The sequence below is a fragment of the Adiantum capillus-veneris genome, chromosome 19 (assembly GCF_014529385.1).
Source record: "Adiantum capillus-veneris isolate H3 chromosome 19, ASM1452938v2, whole genome shotgun sequence".
In the NCBI taxonomy this organism is placed as follows: domain Eukaryota; kingdom Viridiplantae; phylum Streptophyta; class Polypodiopsida; order Polypodiales; family Pteridaceae; genus Adiantum; species Adiantum capillus-veneris.
The window spans coordinates 98,237,454-98,254,071 of NC_140949.1; positions in this window are offsets into that span (position 1 = coordinate 98,237,454).

A 16,618-nucleotide genomic window follows, 5' to 3' on the forward strand; every position below is an offset into this window, starting at 1 on the left:
AATTTTGTAACTTTGGGGGGTCATATAACACTAATACACCTCCCTAGGCTCATCACACTAGTAAACTCCCTGTATAATACTTAAGCTAAAGGTCAATAGGGTCAAGCCCGCTAGAAAGCCCTAGTACATTTCACACAATGCTGCTGAAATTGGATTAAGAACCTAAGTAACTATTGATTATTAGGAAGGCATTCCCCATGGTATTAAGAGAAGATCTCTAACACCTAACTTGGTCAAACTAGCTTAGTCGGACTGCTTGATTTTTAAACCTAAACAAGTGATCATGACAAAAAATTACATTGAATTAAATGTTTGTTACTAGCAAATGTGTTGGATATTATGCTACCAATCACAATCAAAGAAGACAATCATAGATGCAAAAAAGATAAGGGGCAATGCTAATGGACAAGAAACACCTGTTTGTGTCGATGGTCGCGCTTGATTTGAAGAGTGAGTCGGGATAAAGATTCCATGAAGGTCCAAATCCTAACAACAGCAACACGTTCCTGTACAGACTAGGAAACACAAAGAATACCTCTAGGAGGCACATCAGTGGGAAAAAGGAACTTTGCTAATCACTCAACTCTAAAACAAAAACACTCCTATCGTACTAATCTTACCTACCCTCCATCACGCGAGTGATGAGGATCAAAGGTATTTTATGGCATAGGTTTCTGTTTCAGTGTACCGAATGTGAATGTGTAGGTCTGGTCAATGTTTTGACTTTTATTGTACATACTCGTTTGCTAATTGCTCTTGCTCTTTATTATTTTTGTTTTTTGTGAGTATAAGGCTCTATATGTACATTCCCTAAGATTGGGATATTGAGAGGTCAGGGAAACAAGGTTGAGAGGGGAGTGAGTGAATGATGACTGTCAGCAAACATTCCCCCCTTCCTTGGGTAGATCATATCGTTTGAAATGAGCTCGTCACCCTTTGAAACCAATCATTCCAATTGGTAATAGGTAAGGATTTTTGCCAGTAGTTTTCTATTACCTTAGGTGCCTCATCGAGTTGCAAGGGTGGTAAGGTACTCTCCCAGGATCGAACTTGAAGTGGTTCATTAGGTGATTCTTGAATAGTGGGAGGTGTGGATTCCTTTGTAACTTTATGGAGGTCCACTATTGTAGGTGGAGGCTGTAGAGAAGATTTTACCTCTATGGATGCATTACATGAGGAGCTAGAAGCTTCATGGGACTCCCCCCTTCTTGAGCTAGGTGGAACAAATCGTTCTTTCTTTGGTACCCAAACTAGCTCTGGAGTGGGTGTGTAGCATTCTGTGATTTTTTTCTTTCCGCGATCGTCGATTCGTTTTAGAGCTACGGGATTGGGCTCACATGGGTCAGGTGACAAGTAAGAACACAATCTACATTTTGGCACCCATATTTGATCATTTCCTTGATAGTAGCCTTGGGCTTCCAATAGTCGTTTAGGTCTCCACCGCCACATTTTCTTACTTTTCTTGGAGCGAGTGGTACGTTTCCTACAAGGATTTTGTTTTTTAGCACTATCCATGGTCGCTAAAGAAGCTTTAGGGACCCACTTGTATGTTTTCTTTGTTACATTAGGATGAGTCTTGTGAGAAGCTATATGCATTGCTTGTAGCATATTTAAGGGTACGGGAATTTCATCCCCCTCAGGTGTTACCCAGGTCGTCTCCCTATTTCCCCAAGTGTCTATGGTTGCTGCTAGGTGGACCCAATCCACATTGTCCGACTCAGTCATCCCAGGTAGTACATCCATATAAGGAGAATCTTCCCCAACATCAGTGTCCACTTTACATGTGTAACAATACTGCAATGGGACCGAGTGAACTGTGGTGTCAGATCTATGATCAATTATAAACCTGTTTCCTAGAGGATGTGCTCGACCAATAACAAGATCCACTCGAATGATAGAATCTTGGAACTGCAGGTAGACATGGTTTTTAGACCAGTCATGCACCATTTTTTCTTCCCTCATGAAAGGACGTCCTAAGATCATCTCCGATGCCATAGTGTGTTTGGAGAAATCCATAACAATGAAGGTAACTCGTATTTTATGTCCAAAGACCTTGATCTTGAGATCTTCTAGCATCCCAATAGGTTTAACAATAGACCCATTGGCCATCCTCACTACTATGGTTGTGGTCGCAAGGTGAGGTCTTCCCATAGTTTCCCAGCAATATTTAGTCACAATGCTAACCCTAGAGCCACCATCAAGGATTCCATTCACAGTTAATCCCTTAGTAGTGATTGGTATAGTCGCATTAGATTCATCACCCTCAAAGTATTGTTCCAACTTGTTAACATGTATTTCTATAACAAGGTTCACATCTAGGTTGGGTTGTGGATCTAAGTGTTCCTCCTCTATTGGCATCTCCCCAGCTCCATCCATCTGTGCAAATTGTGGTAGCCCAAACTTCAGTTCTCCATTGAGGAAGGCTCGAAGAGCTGAGACTAGCTCGAGGTCTTTATATAGTTTGGACATGATGGTGGTTCTAACTTCTGAAGACATGAAATCCATCAATTTGGAAATGTTTAATGGCACCTTTTGGCCTCGAGTCCCTTGACGTGGGGAAGAGGGGATCTCCATTTCTTCAATAGGATCAGGTAGTCCCTCTGTAAACATTCTTTCCATCAAGAAGTGAGTACGCCCACTTTCCCATGACTTTAAGTCACTTTCTTCTTGGATGACACTAGGTATGTCCAAGGATCTATGGACTTGGTGAGGTTGTTGTTGCGTAGGGAACACGGTGTCTGTAATCTGGATCTTCCTAGGTGCTGGTTCTAGATCCCTTTGGGTATCTTCTACCAAACTCCTTAAATGCTTGACTCGCTCAATCTCCTCTGTAGGGTTTGGATAAGTTCCTATCTTCTTTTTGGATCCTGGCCATTGGGGCTCATGAAGATCTTCCTGGTTGGTTTCTATGTTAGTGGTCGTTTTGGTCTCCATGGTTTCACCTGAATCAGAATCTTCTTTAGCGTCGTTCATATATACGGGGTCGTCACCAGTCCCTATGTTGGTCATTGAACTGGGGTCTGACTTCGTTGCTTTTTGCGATCTCTTTCTTCATATTTTCTTCTTTTTCTGAGATTGGACAATTGATGCCGTGTCTCTTTCCTGAAGAATATAATTTTGTTTTTGGAGCATCGATCGTGTGAGTACGTTTACTGGTACCACGGGTGTACTTGGTGATGGCTCCTCGGTAACTTCAATCAAGTTTAATGGCGTGATCTTCGGTGCATTTGGATTATTTGGACATTGGGCAATCAAATGATTTATGCCACATCGATTACACATGAGTATCGGCATTGCAGACGTGCTCGCTTGATTGGTTTGCATTAGTGTGGCGTTCTTTTGTAGCCTAATAGGACACTTGGCTACACGATGTGGACCTCCACACTCATAGCATTGCAGAGGTGGTCTCTTAGCAGTGTAATTGATATTTTGGCCTCTTGCTGCAAGAGCAACTACTTGATATACAGGTTTGACTTGTCCCCAATAGTCCTCCATGTAGTATTGTGGACTTTCTTCAAGCACATCCATCCCATAGGCGATATTAGGATCTATATCTTCCTCATAGCCTTCCAAACAAGAAATAGATGACTCACAACCCACTCGATTCACAGAAGTGATTCTCGGATGTGGTGGTTGCTGTCCTAGCACTGGAGGTGGTAAGGGTGTTGTTTGAACAACATTTTGGGCCCTAGGGGCCATGTGTCGTGCTGTTTGTTCAAGAGGTGGGGCTGGCATCAAGGCAGGCACTCTAGGTGTGTCTGTCCATGCTAAGGTTGGTCTATTGGCCATCGCGTGCTTAAATACTATGCAATCCTTAGCTTGATGACCATACCTCCCACATGCATTGCAGTTCCCATTGAATTTTACTCTAAAAGTAGGGCATTCACTGGTACTATGCGGTCCATAGCATACTGAGCACCATTGCTGCTCCCTTCTTGGATACATATGATTGTTTTGCGGAGCACGATTGTCTCTAAGACTCTCTTGAATAGCCTTGGTAAGATCTGCTAAAGTCATCTCAGATATCTTTGGCTCCTTAGCAATAGGCTTTAGGGTCATTGGCTGATGCCCTGATGCTTGTGAGCTAATAGATTTAGGCTCAACAGACACTCTTTCTCCTTGAATCATTAAATTATCCTCCAATTGGATCGCATTGGTGGTGACTGCTTCCCAAGTGGTGATACCTCTAATGACTAGGCCATTGTAGATATCCTCATGTCGTAACCCCCTAATGAATCTATCAAGCAATTGGTTATTGTTGAAGCGCTCATTTGGATTACAACGAGAATTCAAATGCTTCAAGCGACTTATAAAGTCTCTCACTGACTCTCCTTCCTCTCGTTGGGCTTTCTGGAGCTGAGAGGCTACACCCCAAAGCACTCCCTCTTGTATGTATTCTTTAAAGAACAGTCTCCTAAGAGTAGGGTAAATTGTTTTTTCTTCCACCCTTAGGGTTCTATACCAATCCCCAGCCTTTCCACTTAAGGTTAGGATTAAAGCATTGCTCTTATGTAGGTCATTGTGTTCTCCTAGAGAATCGCATATTTGTTCAAACACTTTGATATGCTTTCTCACATCCCCGTCTCCACTAAATTTTTGTGTGAGCTTGGCAATTTGTACTGCCTTACTTCTAGGCTCTCTATTAGGCGTGTTACGCATATTCTCAGCAATAGATCGACCAATAGCTTGAGAAAATGTTGCCAAGTCACCTAAGTGAGCAGGCACCGTGGGTGAAGGCGCTCCAGAGACTACATGTGGAGTAGGTATTGGCATTGGGCTTGGCGCATAGGAAGCCCTTGGGTTCCACGTTGGGTACGATGTTGTGCCATGTGGTGGTCCATAGTTCATATGAGTGGCCCTAGGCATAGCAGACGTCAGATGTGACATGCTAATGCTAGCCGGTATAGTCCCATGGAAATAAGAACTTGTGTATTGTGGTTGTGGAGCATATGTAGTTGAAACAATGGGAGGGGTAGGGACTACATGAGTACGTGGACCCATAGGTGCATACGATTGGTACACACTTGTAGGTACTGTTGCAGGCATTGAGATACCATGTAGCGGTGCTTTACTAACAAACGAGGTCCATGGTGTGTTTCTTGGCATGCCCATCATTGGGGTAGGCATGGTATCTGTGGTGTCATCCAGGGAAAGATGAGCTAGACTTGGAAAAGTAAAGCTATCACTTGTGGGCTCAGATTGCATTGAGACCCCTGGCGAAACAACATATGGGGGATCGATGGGACTCACTGGGGGAGTCTCCATTTGTGATAGAGTGGGTTGTTTCCCTTTGCCCATGTCTAAAAATCGCATAGGACCCGTCGAAGGTATGTTTATTCCTCGATTTTGCCTCTCGGACTGGATAATCCTATGGATGGCATTGCAGATCATGTGTTGTTGTTCCTCTAGACTAGTGGCACTAGATGTGGATTGTACAACTTCTAACCAACCCACATGGTATGTGTAGTCCATGTATAGGTCGGTCAAAGTCTCCGTGTGTAGGTCATATTCCCAATTTTCATTGAGAAATACCCCGTCCAAACTTGGTGTACTAGAGGGTTGCCGTGAGGTGGATGCAATGTTGCTTCCCGTGTTTTGACTTTTAGTCACCGCTACCTTAGAGGCGACTTTGGAAGGTGGTACCTCGGTAGGGCCCTCATTAAATGAGGTAGGTAGAATTTCCACGTGGACACTCTGAGGGAGTGTGGGGTCTACAGGAGATGTGAATGGTGATTCTACTTCCCCACCCCCTTCGTTTACTTCACTAGCCATAGGTTCAAAGTGCGTAGCTCTACTAAAAGTTTCCATCAAACGGCTAAAAATACTAGTTCCAGGTTGTTTGGCCCAGCTAGGCACGGTTTCATTTGTTCCCCCGGGGCTTTGTGTAAGATGCTCTTCCATAATATCGTAGTGAGAGGAAGAGTCGCTAGCCGCTATATTTGGGTCTTGGGTTGCACTACCTTGGGTCCCCGCCGAGGGCATAGACCCTAGCGTGGAAGGATAGTGAGTACCCCCATAAATTGAAGCATTAGCTAGTTGTTCGGACTCTAGCACACGACCAGAGCGTAGATACATGTGCTTTGGGTGCCCTACAAGTGTCGGCAAGTACCCTCAAAGGTTACTTGCTTTGTTTTGTGGGTGTTTTGCACCCCGTTTTCTACTTGATTTTTTCTTGTTTTTGATGTTTTTTTAATGTTTGATTTTTTTGATTGAAGTGTGTGATAGCTCAAAACGAGCGTATCACTTAGAGAGTCGCTGTGTGCTTTACAACACAATTTTCAGGCATCTGACGTTCCGTTGGTCCTCAAAAATCAAATTTTAGCTACGTGTGAAGCTAAAATTCGTTTTTTTAAAAGGCCACTGAGGCTTAGGCTTGAGCGTGAGCTTGGGCTTGGGTCTGGGAGATATTCCCGATCCCAGTCCTGCCTTTAAAATTTAAAAAAATAAATAAAAAAAATTCAATTTTTTTTTTAAATTTTTAAAAAGGATAAGGCCGCCGTGGCCTGCGCGAGAGCACACACACACTCTCTCTACCTACTTCTAACTAATACACCTACTCTTACACACTAACACACTCTATTAACTCTCACTAATCTACTTCCTACTTACTGTACACAGAAAACTAACTACCTTAATACACAGAGAATAAACACAGAACCTTTGAAATCTCTATTAACAAAGAAAACTAACTACCTTAATACACAGAGAATAAACACAGAACCTTTGAAAACTCCATTAATAAAAAAAATACACAGTATAACACCAAATCCCTCTTCTCAACACACACACACTCCTTCCTTACCTTTCCTACAATAGAAATTGCACCACGGAGAAGCACAGAGTGCTACTCGAGCTTCATGTATGGCATTCCCCGACAATGACGCCAAAAATGTGCACTCCTTGCCGCACTGTCGAAGCAAGGGACTTGCCTAACACTGTGTGCGAGCCATAGACGGCTCCAAGCACACAACTAGCTTAACTAGTAAGCTCAAAAGAGGGCAATGGTGTGTCACTCACCGCTCTATGCTCCTGCCGTGGAAGATTCCTCTCCGCGAAGAAGAAGGAGACGCCGCTACGTCGCGCTCAACCGCTTCACCGCCGTCGTGCCGCCGCAATGCTCGATCACACACACACACACACACTCTCTCTCTCAAGTACACACACACACACACACACTAGTACACAAGGAGATGGAGCAAGAGCACTCTTCATGCATTGCACAAATGAGAGAATACTACATTATAGGTTTAGAATGACTTTTATATGGGCTTGCCCCATTCACACTTGGGCGCCCATTCTTAGCCAACTAATCCCTTGAATGTCACATTTAGAGTGCGCCTCTCATCGGCGATCACTCTTACCCTTTTCCTATTGGACCGACAAGCCCGGTACCTGACTCTACCAAATAAATAATACAATGTCAGTCGTAGGTTAGAACGTCCGTCATAGGTGATAGGGTGTCCGTGAGCCGTGAGGGTTAACAATGTGTGTGTGTGTGTGTCTGTGTGCACCCCTGTGTCTGTGTGTGTGTATCTGTGTCTGTGTGTGTGTGTGTATCTGTGTCTGTCTGTGTGTGTATGTGTGTGTGTGTGTGTGTTCAATAGTATGGGTTTGTTTGTTTCCACACACACACACACACACACACACACACACACACACACACACACACACACATACATACACACACACAGACACACACACACTCTGCTAGCTGTTATTAGAAATAGAGAGAGAGAAAGAGAGAGAGTGAAAGAGATGACCTTTTGTTGGTGGAATTTGTAGAAACTCCATGGGATCCGTCTGCTCCATTGCGCTCTCTTCTCTTTCTCTCTGTCCCTCTCTCTTTCTCTCTCTCTCTGTGACATTAATGAGTCTCCCTCCCTCTCTCTCTCTCTCTGTCTCTTTCTTTCTCTCTCTTGCTCAATTTCTAAGTTTTCACTCTCTTTCTATGGTTTTCTCTCTCTCTCTCTCTCTCTCTCTATGTCTCTCTCTCTCTCTCTCTCTCTCTCTCTCTCTCTCTCTCTCTCTCTCTCTCTCTCTCTCTCTCTCTCTCTCTCTCTCTCTCTCTCTCTCTCTCTCTCTCTCTCTCTCTCTCTCTCAGCAGTGCCGTGCCCTAGCTCTCTCAGCAGGTTCTCGCTTACACAGTCCCCCCCTGGGCGAGGGCAGCCCTGTGGGGGGGCGTTAGTCATCAGCTTCGCCCTCCTCTCCCCAGATCACAACCTTCAACCCCTACTTTGCCGACCTGCTCTACCCCACGACCTCGACCCAAGTGAGTCACTGCTCTACCGACCTGCTGCGCCACTGCTCTACCGTGCCTCACTTGCCAACTTCGATATCGGCCGTATAATGCTCTGTCGCCCTCATCCCCGACCCAAGGGTGCTTTGGTGATTGGACGACCTTGACCCAACTCCCTTTCTTAAATATTCTCTGTGAGCTCGAGTCTCTAACATAAGGCCTCTTAACATCTTAACACAGAAGTCCCGCTCTCAATGAATCGGAGCTTCCCACACAAGCTTGAGCCCCATAACACAGAAATAGCACACTCTTAACATCTTAACCTCCCACACAAGCTTGAGCCTCATAACACAGAAATACCACAACCTTTTGGCTCAACTCTCTGTGAATCGATGCTTGTGGGTTTTGAGCTCTCCATAGGAAAGATGACTACCCCGAAGGCCCCTGCAAAAGCACGACCAAGTTTTGCCGCTATTTTAGCAGCCCCGAACAAATCCAATCGAATCGAGCGCCTCCAAGCAGCCCTTGACCGGGTCATGGAAGAGAATCGCAACCTCAAAGATCGCCTTAGCAAGCTTGAGGCACGATTTGATTCCATGGTCGATCTCGCCACCAACAAAGTAAAAGAAGTCGAAGCGAAGGCCATCGAAACCCACTGGACAACAATTGCAAAGGTGAAGAGGTGTGTGACAACAGAGTTTCGAGAACGACGACTCCAAGAAGAAAATGCCCTCAAGGTCCGCATTGGTGGGCTACCTCAAGCATGGGATACGACCGAGAAAGACTTCTCGGCGCGCATTAATTTCCTAAATGAAACTCTCCAACCAATCAAGCTTGAGTACAACGCAATAGAGTGTATCACTTCAGGAGGCCCTAACAAGCCCATACCAAGTGGACATGCCATCCTTGAATTTGAAAGTCGAGAGGGTCAGCTCAAGCTTCTTCAACAATCACGTCTTCTCAAAGATACCAAGCTTTGGATTGCAGAAGAACTCACTCCGACACAACTCAAACACAAAAGTGAAGAGCTCAAGAAGGTACATGAAGCCCGCAAACAAGGCAAATGGGTAGTCTATCGAGGCAGTAAAGCCATCATCCAGGAGTTTCGAAATCCCAAACCGGCCCTCCCCACATTGACCCCCCCTAGGTTTCTATTTTCCTCTCTCATCTTCCTAACGGACCCTTAGTCCTTAACTGATATGTATCATCATCTTTCACTTCATGCGCAACCGTTGTAATGTCTGCTCTTGGTCCCATAGGTCATATCTGACCTCCATGGACGATAATTCAATCTTTCTCTCTCTCTCTCTCTCTCTCTCTCTCTCTCTCTCTCTCTCTCTCTCTCTCTCTCTCTCTCTCTCTCTCTCTCTCTCTCTCTCTCTCTCTCTCTCTCTCTCTCCCTCTAGACACGTATAATGGTAACCCCCGGTGGTGCCCCATGCGTTGATTAAAATAGAATCTAGTGTACATGATGCCGCACGTTCCGTCATTTAATGCAGCCGCATACGTTAGTACGTGACACATAAAAGGTATGAGAGAGAAAGAGAGACACCGAGAGAGTCAAAGAGAGTGAGAGAAACAGAAACTGAGCGTGCGTCTGCGTCTCCGACAAGAGAACGTGAAAAAGAGAGTAGGTTTGGCGTCTCCTACCAAGGTTTGGACCCCTCTCTCTCTCTCTCTCTCTCTCTCTCTCTCTCTCTCTCTCTCTCTTTCTAAAAGGTCTCCCTGTGCCTCTCTCTCTCTCTATTACCCTCTCTCTTTCTTAAAGGTCTCTCTCTCTCTCTCTCTGTTTCTTTCTCTCTCTCTCTCTCTTTCTCTCTCACAGGAAATTTCATATCTCTCTCTCTCTCTTACACACACACAAACACACACACACACACACACACACAGAAACACACACACACACACACACACACACACACACACACACACACACACACACACACACACACACACACACACATGGAACGTCTCTCTCTCTCTCTCTCTTACACACACACACACACACACACAAACACACACACACACACACATACACACATAGAACGTCTCTGTGTGTGTGTGTGTGTGTGTGTGTGTGTGGTGTGTGTGTGTGTGTACTAAAGGCGCGGGGAGACAACCACCTACGATTTGGATGTCTCTAAGTGTGCCTTTAGTACTATGGAGAGGCAAGGAGAAGGAGTGAGAGAGAGGGAGAGTGTCTTTGTGTGTGTGTGCGCGTGTGTGTTTTGGTCTGCTTTGGAGAGAGAGAGAGAGAGAGAGAGAGAGAGAGAGAGAGAGAGAGAGAGAGAGAGAGAGAGAGAGAGAGAGAGAGAGAGAGAGTCTTTCTGTTTCCTTTTCACTAACGGCTCGCGGAGGTGTATTTTAGGGTCAAAAAGTTCTTTCACGTGCGCCATTAGTAATGGGATAAGTTTTGGAGAGAGAGAGAGAGAGAGAGAGAGAGAGAGAGAGAGAGAGAGAGAGAGAGAGAGAGAGAGAGAGAGAGAGAGAGAGAGAGAGAGAGAGAGAGAGAGAGAGAGACTCTTCTATTTTTATACAATGGAATAGCGAGAACAAAGGCCACTGCAAGGAAGGTGGGCAAGGAACCAGGGTTAGCAGCTAAGGCAAGTAGCAGATCTGCAACCCCAAAGAAGAGACCTAGAAAACCAGGTAAAATTTTGAAAGGTCCAAGGATGAAGAAGTTACAGAGCTGCATGGGACTTTTCAGAGAAACCAGGAAGGCACAAAAATGTGTTGATTTGTGCATACCAAAGCTGCCCTTTCAGAGGATGGTGAGGTCCATTTGTGAAGAAGCTACTTGGGGCACTAAAAGGTGGAAAGTGGTTGCACTGATGGCTCTACAGGAAGCAGCAAAGGACTTCCTGCTTGAGTACTTCAGTGACATGACCATTGTAGCAGCCCATGCCCACAGAGTGACTGTAATGGACAAAGACAGCGAGACACTAAAAAGGGTAAGGTGGATGTATGACAAACTTCTGGTACCCAATGTCTGCAAGGATAAGAAAATGAGGGAAATTTTTCTATACCCCCCTGACCTATTTCCACAAGTCGCAGTTGTAGATGTCACACATGATGTTAATACAAGGGCAAGGGCAAAGACAGTTGCTCGCCAAACAGAAGACATGAGGGAAGCAGAACTTAAGGAGAAAATGAAAGTAGCAGTGGAGTCCCAGAGGCAAAGAGATGCAATGTGACCCTATCCATAGATGCAAGCAACAAAGATACTCTACTTTCAATGAAGGATGGTTTGCTTGCAGAGATACCATTTATAGATGGAGCCAGAAAGCTGGCTCTAGATACAGTGGACATAAATATATTGCTAAATCCAGATGCTCAGATATCAGATACAATTATCTATGTTTGTCTTAAGTAAGTTTTAATAGTTTGCTAACTTTGAAAACTCAAATGATAGGTGTACTAACTCAGGTACACTCCCTGCAGTTTGATCAAAAGTCAACTTCCACCGCACACCCACACGGAGGTGTTTCTTCTTGATCCAAAAATGTCTGTGATTATTAGACAGAAGAATAGTCCATCTGGCACATTCGAGAGTTGGTTTCTCCACTGTGCTATGCTCGAAGTAACTGTCATCATCTTTCCTTACGAGAATAACCATCACTAGAGTCTCATATGCCTTGATGTTGAGCAGCCAGCAGTGTGGGTGTTCAATTCAATAAAAGGAACCCACCCTAGAATTAGGCTATAAGTGTTATGTATCAGAAAGTGTTTCTTATAGATATCCATGTAAATTTGAAAGCCTCAAGTTAACATCCTGATAAATCCTTTGTGCAGTTGTGTAAAGATATTATTGCTTGCTTATGGCAAGCTATGTGGAAGGTATGAACTATACAATGCCCCAATCAAAGATGTGCCTGTACCAAATCAAACCGATGCAACTTCTTGCGGTTGGAGATGTCTTCTCCATGCAGAATATGTCCTGCAAAGCTACTTTTCATTAAAACCTTTCATGACTAAGGTAACCATTTGGCAATGCATTCAGTTAGTTTTGGTTTTCTTTATACAAGAATTCTCACCATGTGGTCTTTCAATTTTGCAGAGTGTTGTGCAAAACTACACATATGATTATTCGCAAAGATATCGGGCAAGTCTAATACAACACCTGCTCACTATGTCAAACCCCAGATAAGCTGAAGATAGCTGCTTGGACGACCGCACAATTGATATGACAATACATGGCGAGCCACCACGACAAGCCCCTGCATCAGATACAGTGGAATCAAAACGGGCCAACGGGGTCATACTAGCCAAAGATGAAAGGGCCGAGGATGAAGAAAGGCCAAATGAGGCTATGCAAGGTTCTAGTGTACAAGCAGAGGGGCTTATGGAGGAGACAATGAAAGAGCCAAGTAGGCCAGTGGAGGAGCCAAAAAAGCCCATGGAGGAAACCCTGGATGAGGCAAAGATGGATGAGGAAAGTAGGCCTATGGATGAGGCAATCCAGCCAATGGAGGAGCCCCAAAAGGATATAGATGATGCAAGCCGGCCAACGGAGGGAGAGGCAAATACCTTGGAGAAAACCCTAGATGAGGCAGAAAGAGCCATGGGGGAGACCCTTGATGAATATGAGAACGATGACTACGACGATGAAGCTAAAGCAGAGGATAGCAACAACGAAAACAACACTATAGAGACCCAGTATGGACCCTTGCTACCTGTAGATACGGTTGTTCTGGTAATGTCTATTCAAGTATGGCAAAATATGTTCAGCTTCTAACTACTTATATGTACTTGTCAACTTTTACAGAGGTTGATTATCTTGGACATCAATGGATTGTTGCTGATGAGCGTGCCTCTGGGTATAGCAGACACCTTCGAGGATTTGCAAACATTTCGGATGGGTACTTGTCAAGTTGTGGTTCGGAACAAAAAAATTTATTCATCTTCTTCTTCCGCGCTTCAGAGTTGCCGTATGGTCTTCAATGCAAAGGCAAAACTTGTCACCACTAGTTACAATAGTTTGCGGTGTATGCGGTGCTGATATGTCAGATTTTTCCTTTTTTTATGCTCAGAGAAAATGCGTTACCTTCGAGGGACACTACCACCCTAAAAAACCACACTTACCTCTTTTGTACAAACCATTCAGCCAAATCGATGTACCCTTTGATGCAAATAATGCACTACTGATTGATGATACTCCTCAAAAGATAGACCTAAATCCACCAGGAACAACTATCTCACCACCCTCTTTTGAGGGGCATACCTTTGATTTTTACCTTGAAGACATTTTGATTCCATACTTACAGAAATTGTATCTCAGTCCATTGTTCACGGACGAGTTTGTACTTTCTAATGAAGTAAGATGGCTCTTCTATCATGTCTTTCTCTTGCTTAACATTGAGAGAGAGAGAGAGAGAGAGAGAGAGAGAGAGAGAGAGAGAGAGAGAGAGAGAGAGAGAGAGAGAGATGTGGCAATGGCTAAAGAAATGTATTTCAAGGACACTTATATTCACAGACCACAATTGACAAATGAGCTCAAAAAAACTTCATGTATTGAAAGTCATTCGTATACACTTGGGTTCACAAGAATCTCTGTTACATTGACACTATTTCAACCCGACCATCCAACTCTTTGCACAAAATATCTTTCTCCCTACGCCGCATCAGCTTACGGCCAGCTAGGAAAAAGGAAAAATCTGAAAGGTCCCTATCCTTTGACTCTTCAATTAAGTCGTGCCGCAACTACAGAAGACTGCATAGCTCCCTTATTGTAACCACCAACATTAGGCCATATTCTTTATCAAGCACTTTCACATCCATAGCAGGATTATCTTCCAAACCTGCAGAAACCTGGTCCATAGGAATGTACTTACCTCTTAGCATTTGTGATCGCATATACCAAAAGGAGACTAACAATGATTGTCTTGCAATCATGTACAGAGTGTCAAGCGCGACCTCGCACCGTATGCAAATCTCTTCCTTTACATACCATCCTCTGTCAAGAAGTTTGTCACAGGATGACTGCTGAAATGACTTGCACATGAACATAGTTTTCGTAACACGTATATTGTAGTTATCAAACAACTCTATGAACAGTGCAGCAGGACAAAAGTTTGCAATTCTAACCAGTTTGGTGGGAATAGAGCTACGTAGAGACCTCTGTATATCCTTTTAGAGCTTACTTCACATTGCCTCCACCATTGTTTCCTCAGGAACTGGCTAGTCCACAGTGTTCCAGTCGGTTGGTAGAGGCACTTTCACCAACATGCCATTCTTATTCCCTGGGTAGAGTTGGTAGAAGTGGTCATAAAAAAATATTCCTTCATCAGCCAGGCTTTTGCTGGTTCTCCCTAAATACTGTAGAGAACCAATGTGGGCATGAACGACAAGGAAGAGGCCTATTATGCACTCCACAGGCTCCCATTGCTCATAAGAAGAGGGATAAACATCTGCAAACAAGAGTTAAACTAAGAGTATCAATAAGTGAAAATGACAAATCTAATGTAGTTGAAATGTGAAGAATGAAGCCATTGCTCATAAGAAGAGGGATAAACGTTGCAAAATATATAACAAAAGTTAAACTGAGAGTATCAATAAGTGAAATGACAAATCAAATGCATTTGAGATGTGAAGAATACTTACAATTGCAATGGGGTTGATGTATATCTGACACATTTTCACCGTTTGCTATCACGTTTGGATGGGTAAATACATGCTGAACAAGAACTTACTTTACAAATATTTTGCCGATTTCAACTTTGAAATCCAACACTCTAGCCTTCCATGCTGAGCGGTAAACATTGATAGCACTAGACCTCTTGGCTCTTCTTTGTTGCATGAGGACCCATGAACCTTTGTTTATCCTTTGTCCAACCCATTGGTTCTCTGCACTTATTGAAGTTGATATTGTAATTGATGATATGCTACTACTTGGCCTTCTACGAAAAGTGCAGGTGTTGCTACTTGGTGTGAGAGACCATAAACACCTAGAGCTTCTTGGGCGGGAAGACGTGGAAGCCATAGCTCTGAGAGAAAAGCTTTAGTGGAGGGAGATTCATTTTGAAAGCATCCTAACGGAGGGAAAGTGTTTTACAATTCCAATATCTTCTGCAGGCTTAATGGTCACCCTCTAGTACGTTAATGACCATAAGAGAATATCAGCAGTGGGACCACACTTGCACCTAACATCTCGGTAAAAGCAAAGAAGTTACGATGCCACAATCCTAGATTCGTGAAAATTTTTAAAATATTTTCCTATTTCTTGAGTCTTTCCACGTATTTTCCTACATAACGTAGCCCTCAAGCTCATTGGACGCGCTCTATTTTCTCTCTCTTTCATATGGCCCTCCAAATGACCTCCGAAATTTCCTAATGATAGGCGGCCTCACTGTCACGTAATGCAGTCGATACACTCATGGGGCAATTCTACTCATGACTACGATCTGGCGGACCGCCTCCCTCCTTCCTTTATATAAAGAGGTGAGGGCACTTCTCTGGCCCTCACTTAGCTTTGTTTGGTTGTTGCCTTGCCTAGAAAAATTTGCATTGTGTTTTGACATTGAAGCATGGAGCTCACTACTTCTAGCACACAAGTCTGCTTCCTTGGACATATGTTTTTCGTTGTAGGGTTTTTTATAAAAAATAAAAAAAGGGGAGCATTATATTGAAGTGACTACTGTTGAGGGTGTTTTTTGAAGCATGTTTCTCTTGCTCTAATACCGGGTTGTGATAGTCCTTGATGAGAAGCATATATGGCTAATCATGCCATGACATGGTGACTATGGTAAGTTGCAGGCACTGTTAATGATAAAGGTGTTTACTGGTTGCCTAATACATGAGGTTTTTCTGGTCTATTTTATGATGGGGGCTCTTTTCTGCCGCTCTGCTGAACCTGAGTTTATTTTGTTGAGGGGTATTGAGCATACCATAATGGCCTAAATAAGCATTAGCATACTGCATGAATTAACCAAAACTGTCGCTGTTCTTTGTTACTGGTCATAGAGACTGTCTTTCTCTGACAGTCGGGTATGTTTTTCCAAATACTCGGCTGCTTGGTTGAATTCTGTCATCAACTAGGATTGAGTATATGATTACTTTACTGTAGCAATTCATTGTCCTCTTGGGAATGCCGCTACGTTACCTTGCTTAGTTGAAAAATCTCGGCGGAGAATTAATACTGTAAAGGGCCTGCCAAATACCTGTTTGTTGACAGGTCAACCCGTTAACAACGCTTCCACAAAGATTCCATGAAGATTTCTCAAAGATTCTCTAAAGATTCCAAATGAAGATGCTGATGAAGTGATAAGGTTGAAGATGGATGCTGTAATGTGAAGATACAAGCTCATGGACATCATCGAATATCCTGTTACTATCATTTTGAGCCATTACGACCACTTTTGTAATGTTTACGGGAACTTCATATTT